Source organism: Danio rerio, chromosome 7 (genome assembly GCF_052040795.2).
Source record: "Danio rerio strain M-AB ecotype USA chromosome 7, GRCz13ab, whole genome shotgun sequence".
In the NCBI taxonomy this organism is placed as follows: domain Eukaryota; kingdom Metazoa; phylum Chordata; class Actinopteri; order Cypriniformes; family Danionidae; genus Danio; species Danio rerio.
This window is the reverse complement of record NC_141027.1, coordinates 42,958,887-42,969,385: the sequence shown is the minus strand read 5'-3', so window position 1 is coordinate 42,969,385 and position 10,499 is coordinate 42,958,887. Positions and strand designations below refer to the sequence as shown.

General features: G+C 37.9%; 1 long non-coding RNA gene across 1 annotated transcript; it reads left to right on the top strand.

Moving 5' to 3' along the window:
• The first annotated feature begins 614 nt into the window (after positions 1–614).
• Positions 615–2,156, top strand: si:ch211-262h13.4. Its single transcript, NR_186750.1, has 3 exons — positions 615–752; positions 1,032–1,146; positions 1,630–2,156. It is a non-coding gene; the product is annotated as a si:ch211-262h13.4 (long non-coding RNA).
• The last annotated feature ends 8,343 nt before the right edge of the window (positions 2,157–10,499 follow it).

Sequence of the window (10,499 nt, the reverse complement as noted above, 5' to 3'; positions counted from 1 at the left end):
GATGCAGAAGACAAACACACACACAGCCATTTTACAGTGTTTTGGTGCACAAAAGTGTTCTTGGAGCTTTGCTTGATTACAGTTGAACTAGGGCCGCACGATATCGGAAAAATCTTCTGCAAAATATATTGCTATTAGAGCATTAAGAGCATAAAGCTTTTCTGAAATCTGAAAACATTTATTTTGCGTGAACTACTCTTTTAAATGAAGTCTTCCTTCAGATCTGCATCTACTAACCCCTGTTCTCTCTTTCTCACAGCCTGGTTTAGCTACCAAACCTTTTAAAGAAGTGGAGATCATGCTCATGCTGAAGCGTCCGCCATTGTGCAAATACGTGATCGAAATGTACGAGTGGTTTAATGAACCTAAATGCATTTCAATGGTCCTGGAGTACCCCAAGCCTTGTGTAGTCCTGACTGACTTTGTAAGCAAGAAGGGCAAGCTGGCCGAACCTGTGGCACGATGCCTGGTGCAACAGATAGTCCTGGCAGTCCAGCATTGCATCGACAAAGGAATCGTGCACAACGACCTGCATTCTGACAACATCCTGGTCAACAAGAAGACTATGCAGATCAAGCTGATCGACTTCGGCTGCGCTTACAAAGTGGAAGCACACAACTACGATAAAGCAGTCTTATCTAGCGCCTGGGCTATAGGCTGCCTGCTGCATTACATGATGACCGGAGACTTGGTCAACTACTTCGATGTTAAAGTCAAGGGCAAGATTTCGCTTCCACCCAGCTTAATGAGAGGTGAGTGAACAGACACTAGCTGTGTTTCCATAACCTTCATTTTTCAAGTTAAACCTATATTTTTATGCACTTTCTGAAGATTTATGCACATCTTGGCAAATACTGCACTATTAAGGGTATAGGGGGCGGTTTAGGATACAGCCCTTGTCATTGTTAGTCTTTTAATCACACATTTCAGAAGGTATCTTGATAAATGTCAGCTTTAGTGAATATTATACAGTCTTATAAGTAAGATGTAGTCTTATAAGCAGTGTATTAACCTTCTTTCCCCTTGTACAGACTGCCGAGATCTGATCACAAAGTGTCTGAGACAAAACATGACGCTTGATCAGTTCTTACAACACGACTGGATGAAGAGAGCGTAGAATGAAGACGAGACACGATACAGATGAAGGTAAACACAACACAGCCTGAAGGGAACTACATTTACCAGGTTTAGGATCTCACTTTGATGTCAAAACAACATAAGAAAGCATGTCCAAAACCCTGATCAATTTGATGTCAGAACCTTGACGTCTACCTGACATCTACACACTGATGTCCTTTTGACCACTAAAATAAAGACACATAAAGTATTATAAGAAATGTTTTATTCATCTGAAAGCTTCAAGTACAAATTACAAATATCTCTACAATGCATGTAAACTAGCTTGACGTCTAAACGACATCAAATTGAAATCTAACACTGGCGTCAAAAACACGTCAAGTTAATCAGCTGACATAAATCGATCTGCATTTTTATGCTGTTTCTGATGTAGTTTTGTCATCAAGGTGCCCGCTGGGATGCTTCTCATGTCATATAAATATGCGCTAGACAAATGCCAGACATGTTTTTAATATTTCCTCTTGTGTTTTTCTCTGTATGGACTTCACACAGAAAGCAGCAAGGTCTTCTGCAGAAAATTAACAAAACATTTCTATAAAAAAACTCATAAAAACCAACACAAACGTCATAAAGAAGCCAAGAAGAACCCACATCTAACTGATCCAGAACCAGAGCCTGATCCAGAGTCTGTCCTGAGACCCAAACACTGCAGGATCAGCGTCGTCATCAGTGCCAGGAAACTGCCTCTTCTGTGCAGGCAGAAATGGAAACCCGTGATGGACTCTGAGGATGTGGATGGTTAAATCTGAGTGCATTTTGAGGAGGACGTGTTGTTCCTCTAGAGGATGAGGATGAAGAAACACCAGCACCAGAACAAAGCATTGGGTCAGGTTTATATGATAAGCAGAAGGTTTAAAACAATAATGAATTACAAAACTGTTAAAAAATGAGCAAGCATTACTAATCTGGCAAATAAATCCCCTGAACACAAATGAAGAGAACTTTAGATGAAATCAGAGAGCTCCCTCATCCTTCATGGACAGCAACAGCCCCAAGTTGCTCAGAAACAAAGTCCAGAAACTGCCGGAAAATCTTTTTTGTGTATTTTTCTGGACTTTGAGGATGAGGGAGATCTCAGATTTCAGAATTACTGATATCAGAAATGATCTAGGAGGAGTAGGGGGTGGTGGAGGGCCTTGTTTTCTTCAGTTTGTGTTGTGGGTGGATGTGTGCATTACTAACACTGACCCTAAAGTAATTGTAGACTTCTATATTTGTAATGTTATGTTTGGACAGCCCTAGGCTGAAATGAGCAAGCATTACTAATCTGGCAAATAAATCCCCTGAACACAAATGAAGATATTTTTAGATGAAATCAGAGAGCTCCCTCATCCTTCATGGACAGCAACAGCCCCAAGTTGCTCAGAAACAAAGTCCAGAAACTGCCACAAGAAAACAATTCTGGTATTTTTCTGGACTTTGTGGATGAGGGAGATCTCAGAATTACTGATATCAGAAATGATCTAGGAGGAGTAAGGTGGTGGTGGAGGGCCTTTTAATAACAATAAATAATAATAATAATAATAATACACATACATATACATAAACTAACACACATAAACAAGTAAAGAGGGATTAATGCTGACAGAATTTTACAGGTGAAATCAGAGATGTTGAGAGTGCCGGTGTTCAACTCATTCATGGTGGATTTATTTAATCATCATCCTCATAATCTCTGGAGAAACAACACATCCTCTTCAGATGATCTTACCATCGATATCCTGCAGTATCAGCATTACAGAGGCAGTGTGAATTTTGCTCTGAATAAAGTTGATTGTATTTCCACAAATGAAAGGTTTGCCATTATTTACTCATTCCAGACTTGTTCAAAACTAGCTTGAGTTTGTTGTTGAACACAAAAGTGGATATTTTGAAGAATAGCCATTGACTTCCACACTATTTGTTTATTCTACTATGGATGTCAGTGGTCATGCGTTTGCAACATTCTTCAGTTCATCTTCCTTTGTGGTCAACAGAAGAAAATGACCACAGAAGTTCTATTTCTGGGTGAACGCTCCCTTTAAGTGGTCCCTCATGCAGATATTGTCTCCTAAACACTGCTAATATTTCCCTGGAGCCTCTGAGTATGAGCTGGATAACGGTGAGTTTGCTGTCAGTTCTGTTTTATTCTCATTTTGAATCATTTAAGCACTTTGTTATTCTAAATATAGTCTTGTATATTGAGAGTACATGAAGAGTTTGTTGTGAAAATGCCTGACTCTGTTAAACATCCTTTAGGAAATATTTTAAAAAGAAAACAACAATTGACAGGCGGGCGAATAATTCTGATTTCACAGAGTTCACCACAGCGGAATGAACCACCAACTTATCCTGCACATATTTTATGCAGCAGATGACCGGTATGGTTTAGATCAAAGTTAATATTCCCGGGTAGCAAAGAATTCTGGCCCAGATTTGGTATAAAGCTGGCACAGCAGGCATTCGTCCAGCACTGGCATGCAGCATGTGGGCCAACATGGCCCAGGTTTAGCTGAGGTGGCACCGTCTTACAGGCGGCACACAGGACTTGGGCCAGATATCAAATGTAGTATTTGGCCCAGATGTTTAAATGTATATGTGGGCCATGTAAGTTTGGTCTATCTTGACCCACTTTTAAAACACATTTAAATTATTTTTGAGTAAAGAAAAAATTCCGTCAATCAGGTGGCTTCAAGAAAAAGCTCAGCCGTAATGCGAAATGCTTCATGGGTTTATAAAAACATTGCAGTCGCAACACACCAACATATCTGGCCCAGTTCAGGCCCAGTTATGGGTTATTAACCTGGCTGAGACTCGGTCCAGATATGGTCCATGTTTGCCTCTTGTATGGAAGCCAGACTTGGTCCATTCATGTAGCGTAATTCACTGTGGCAGTTATTCAGTTCCCCTATAGCGCATGTGTTTGGACTGTGGGGGAAACCGGGATGCAGACCTGGTGCAGTGCAATGTGAGCTGCATCTAATGCTTTATAATGCGCTCACCTAACCCCACCCCTTACAATGATGTCACTAGCTCTATTTGAGTGCACTGTGTCTGACGTTGCATCTCTGAGTGATGCAGTCTCAGCTTGCATCATAAAGGCTGCATCCAGAGACCCACGCCAACAAGAAATGACAACTGACCCAGCCAGGACTCGAACCAGCAACCTTCTTGCTATGAGCCGACAGCACTACCCACTGCGCCACCATGTCACCCTCGCATGTATATCAATTCAGAAAAATGTATGTAAAACATGTAAATGTCAAACAGAGACACACACAGCGATCTTCACTTCACACTGTCAACCAACCACCACAGCAATCTCACCCTGCAGCACAAGACTCTCTGAAGCTAAGCAGGGCTGGTCAGTATAGATCAGGGGTGGCGAACCTGTTTGGCATGATGAGCCAAAAAAAAAAAACTTTATCACTGCAAAGAGCCACACAACAGATGTGCAAACAACAGTATATCTGTCACAATAACTTATACACCTAATTATATAACGCAATAGTTTTCATGGATTTAAATTAGCCTACCTCATTTTACTTGACTCAGTGGGACACCTGACATTCCTTGGTTTCCACAATCTTTTTCAGGTCTGGCTCGTATTCAGTTGTGGCTACTCGTAGTAACTCTTTCACATGTGTGTCAGTAAGAACAAAGCGATGCTTTGATTTCACTAGTTTCAGTGTAAAATCCCATTCAGATAAAAATGTTCTGCCCTCATCTTCGTATTTACGCTTAGCTGTACGTTTTCCTGACTCTGCCATGACGATTGATATTAACGAACTGCACGTCACTCGTGTTGCGCCCCAATCAAACGGGGCTTCAGTGTCAACCCTTGACTGAAGGCGTGTCTGAATGGAAGCGTCAGAAAATAAAATTCAGTCAGCAATAGGCCACTTTCTAGCAGGTGTATTTGCATACAGCGATCTGATTGGCTAACGCGTCCGTAAGCGCTTGAAAAGTTGAGCTACTCCCAGCTTCTGCAACGAGCAACGTGAAGCCCCGTGTGAATGGGGCATTAGTCAATTGGTTATTATATGTTAAATCGCGCAAGAGGTTGAGCCGCACAAAAGCAGAAAGAGACGCAGAAGCCCCGTGTGAATGGGGCGTTAGTCAATTGGTTAATGTATGTTAAATCGCGCGAGAGGTTGAGCCGCACAAGAGCAGTAAAAGAGCCGCAAGCGGCTCGCGAGCCGCGGGTTCGCCACCCCTGGTATAGATGGTCAGTGTTGCTGGTGGAAGTGCTGTTAGAGAGATTGTGTGAGTCCTGATGTCCCAGTAAACGTGAAGGGGACACCATACTGTGTACAACACTCTTCACTTCTTGCGACCATAAGCAGTATATATGCACACATATATATGTACACTGTTAGTACCGCTCCTATACTTGACCTTAGAGCCTTATTCAAAATGACCTGCTGGAGTTATAATCACCAGCGACTGATATTCACACACTGCTGCCACATAATTCCTCTGTGAGGACTTAAATAATTCAATAATTGTTGAGTTTGTTGGATTTCTTTTATTAAATATGTGTGTGTGTGTGTGTGTATTATTCATATTTAAATTAACACCTAAAGCATTTGCCTTCTCAGCGCTGACTATTGTGATGTATTATAAATATTGTGATTCGTTTGTTTCATCTTCAGGTGTAATAAATCAGGTATTTTGAAAGAATTGACGCTCACGCTCAATCTGCCCAGTTGGTGGAATGAACTCCCTAACTGCATCAGAACAGCAGAGTCACTCGCTATTTTCAAGAAACGACTAAAAACTCAACTATTTAGTCTCCACTTCACTTCCTAATCTGCAATTGCCTATTTGAATATCACACTAACTGTACAAAAAAAAAAAAAAAAAAAAAACTACTAACACTTCCCTTCTTAGACTTTACAGACCTGAAACTTGCCTTTAGTACTTATTCATTGTTGCTCTTAGTTGTGTAAATTGCTTCCTTGTCCTCATTTGTAAGTCGCTTTGGATAAAAGCGTCTGCTAAATGACTAAATGTAAATGTAAATGTAGATATGAGTTGTGTTATTGTTATTAATAAGTTGGAGCTGTCTGACTCAAAAACCTTTAAAGGTATTGTGAAAATCCTTTAAAATGTGTGGTGAAAAGGAATAAATACAAACTCAATTGTGCTTTGTGTGTCAATTGTACAGCATCTCAGATCAACACATCTCATATTAAATAAGCTTGGATTTGAAAGTCATTGAGAGACGGATTGTTGATCGAACATGTTTAAAGCTGATCTTACTGTAGTTGCTGACCCCACATTGAAAATGAATGGGAATTTTGTTTTAGATGAATCTGTCCAAAAGAAATGTGAAGTAAATAATAAATTATGTGTGTAAATTGCTGATTTTTCCCTCTCACATGGCAGAATTTTATTTCTAAAATCTAAAACAGTATGCAAAAACCTTTTATATCACATTTAGGTCAGACTTTTAGTGATTTCTCAATGAAAAGTTTATTTTTTATAAGCAGATGGCTTTTTTTAATGCCTTCAAATAATTAAACCTCTTCAATATTGGTGTATTTATAATACAGGTTTATGTAACATGATGTACATTATGATCCATGTTTACTAATTAACAAGCAATAATTTGATCACACTTTAATACAATTCTCACCAGTTTTGTGCGATTTGGAGGAAATGGGGTGGAGAGTGACGTCACGGCTCCCGAAATATTTAGCTTATATCTAAAAGAGGAAAACGGATACCGTATTCGTTTTAACGGCACAAACCAGCACAAACCGAGCACAAACGACCTGTGCTGTTTTGAAGTCAATTGCGCAACATGGGGTGGAGAGTGACGTCACACGGTAAAAAAAATAATGCTTAATATCTCAGACCCCAAACCAGCACAAACGTTCGTTTTTGCGGCACAAATCAGCACAAACGTAGCACAAACGAATGGCATAGTTTTGGGGATTATTTGTTTCTATGGGGTGCCAACTTCACGGAGGCGAGAGACACGCTTAGTACAAAACGCGCCAAAGCCCGAAACTGAAAGCGAGACGTGACTTTTAAGGGGTTGTTTCATATGGATTTATTAATCATTCTTACTGTTCAGTGATCGCAAACTGCCGTGGTTTATTAAAGACGCAAACCTCTCACTGCACGTCAGCTGCGCGCCTTCAGCAGACCTCCTCATTCCTGCAGCACGAGGACTTTATGATTGTTTATGCGCGCCAAAAGTGGCGGATCTGTCCGGTAAAATATCTGACTGCTTGTCGCCGCATCCCTAAGGACTGTTTGGCGAAATATTTGACTGCATGTCAATGCATAACAAAGGACTGAAAGGATATAACTAGAGAACTCTCCACTGTGCTACTAGGTGAGAGTGTATGGCAAGCCGTTTTAGCATTTAAACCTTGTTCTGACTATCCATAAATATATTTAGAGATATCTCTAATTATATTTTGACTTGTCATAATATAATTTGACTAGTCAGATTGGAAATATCTGCAAATATATTATGACTGACTAGTTATATTCCTCTATTGACTTCCATTGAAAAATATTTGCAGATATCTCTAAATAAGTTTTGACTAGTCACAATTGTAATTAGATATATCTCCAAACGAATTTTGACTAGTCAAAAATCCAATTCAAGATATACAACTGTAATTAGACTTTTAGTAAATTAATTAGAGATATCTTCAAATATATTTGTAAATATCTCTAAATGTATTATGACTAGTAAAAACTCAGAGATATCAATTACAATTGTTACTTGTCAAAATTCATCTGATTTCGTTCTAGTACAATTGTAATTGCAGATATGTCTAATTGTCATTCTGAGTAGTGGAATTATAATTATGACTAGTCAAAATATAATTAGAGATATCTCTAATATATTTATGGAGTCAGAACAAAGATTTAAATGCTAAAAAGGCTTGCCATAGAGAGCGCTTCTCACTGAACAGAGCAGCAGCGATGACGTAAGCGTGCCGAGGCCCGATATGGTGTGAGCGCGGGCCATCGGGGGAGACCGTCGGTCGTTTTTATTCTGTCTATTCAGTGTCCTTCAACAAGAACGGTGGTGGTGGGGTTCATAATATTCACAATGGTATTTTATTAGTTGTTGGTTTAACCATGGATGAGATAATGGCTTCTATGTTATTTTCTTTTCAATGACATTTCTTATCACATGTTCAAAAACAACAGCCAATATTGCATATCTAATTTATATAATGGGTATAATTAAACAATACTTTCACTATAACGTAAATTAGAAGTGTAATAGAAAAAATATATATATATTTTTGCGCCATTTTGAATTTTACTCGAATACAAATACAAATACTTTTCCCCCCTCAACAAATACAAATACAAATACCGGCTGCTCCGCACATCCCTAATGCATATATATATAATGCATATATATATATATATATATATATATATATATATATATATATATATATATATATATATATATATATATATATAATGCATATATATATATATATATATATATATATATATATATATATATATATATATATATATATATATATTTACAGTATTACAATATATTTTGTTTCCTTACATAAATATAAGTGTCAAAATTGACACATATATGACACATATACGCCATATATGCCAGTAAAATACATGCTAATATATAGGCAAATGATGTTTAGCCTTGTATTTATAAAAAATAAAGATGCATATTGCATACGCATTTCACTTAAAGGGCACCTAGGATAAAAAAATAAAATAAAAGGATAAAAAATTTACTTTTCTAAGCTGTTTGGACAGAACTGTCTGTAGGTATAGGCCCAATCCCAATTCTATTTTTGTACCCCTACCCCTACTCCTTCCCCTTGGCCTTTGAAACAGTATAAACGGCTTCAAAATAAACACCTAAGAAATGGGACATCATTACAGCACCTGCACACGTCATCATATGTCATCATGATCTTTTGCTTCATATAAGATCAGACGATCGTGACTGCTATAGTTATTTCAGTTGTGTTATTTTTTGGTAGGCTATTTATCTTCAGGAAATCCCCTAAGGCATATATCATGTTATCATAATGATCTAATGTAGCAATAAGATTGTAACAGTACTGTGCATTTACGCAGTGGCCATATTCATCCATGTAAACACACCAAAAACTACATTTACATTATAGCAGACACCGTAAAAAGGTCATTTCCAGCCACTAGATATTACTGACAGGGTATTCGAGTGTCAGAATGTTGTGGAACTGCTATACAGGAGTTATTATTAAGGATTATAAATAGCCAAATTTAGCGTTTTTTATTTTAAAACATGAACACGGTTATGAATGTATTAAAACATATGCTTGTTTGTCACAATAAATCATAATAATGACAAAAAAAAAGTAATGTGTGGATCTCCTTACTTCCGGGTGCAGCTATGCTGCCCTTGTGGCTAGTGAATTGGCAGTGGCTGGTGTTGTGGCAGTTACCTTGTTGTGAGGCAATCGTGCAACCCACAATTAATAAATTGATCATTTGCTTATTTTTTTCCTTTGCAAACAGTTTCAACTTTGCTACTGAACTATACACATGTACATAAGGCTAATAAGTGAAAATTTACATTCCTAGGTTGTAAAGGGGTGAATATATAAGGATTTAATATCCTATATTCATCACTATATTACTAAGACATACTGTAGCACAGTCTTTAAAGCTTAAAATAACTACATAAACATTTAAAAAAAAAAAAAGCTCACCCAGTGATTGCCTTGACTTTCACCATCAAGGGCTTGACATTGCTCTCCTTTTGCAACTTTTAATTCTCCACCTGATTTTTTTGCAGGAGAAAGAGACAAAAATAATACTGAGAAAGTTCTAGTTTAGAAAAACTTGATTGTATGCATTAGGCAGATCTTTGCCCTACAGGTGACAAATAGGATAAACAGAAGACTCACCTCTCAAATTGATCTGTTAGAGCGTATCTATGTCAAGTAGTCCCATCAGCAAAATCCATGCCATTGCAGTGCTAGAACCAGATTGGTTTGCCGCTCTTAAAACATGGGAAACATCGAACTTGCCCCAGAATTATCCTAGTAAAAGTGATATAAAATTATTAGATTAAAAAAACACACAAAGGCTCTGATTAGTAAACAAGGCTGAAGAGTTTAATTAACCTATTTTCTCAATTCATCTACTAGTCAGGATGAGAGGAATATAGAGATCTATGGTGGGTCCACACAGCTCCTTTTCTGCTGTAAAGTCTGTAACATTTCTTTCTTAGTTATTACCTGTATCTATCATGTGTACTTTATAAAATTCTGATCATCCAGCTAGGAATATGGGAATCAGAAGGGAAAATTAAAGGAGCGAAACAAATATTTAGTAGAGTTATAAATAATCATACAAATGAAGAGATT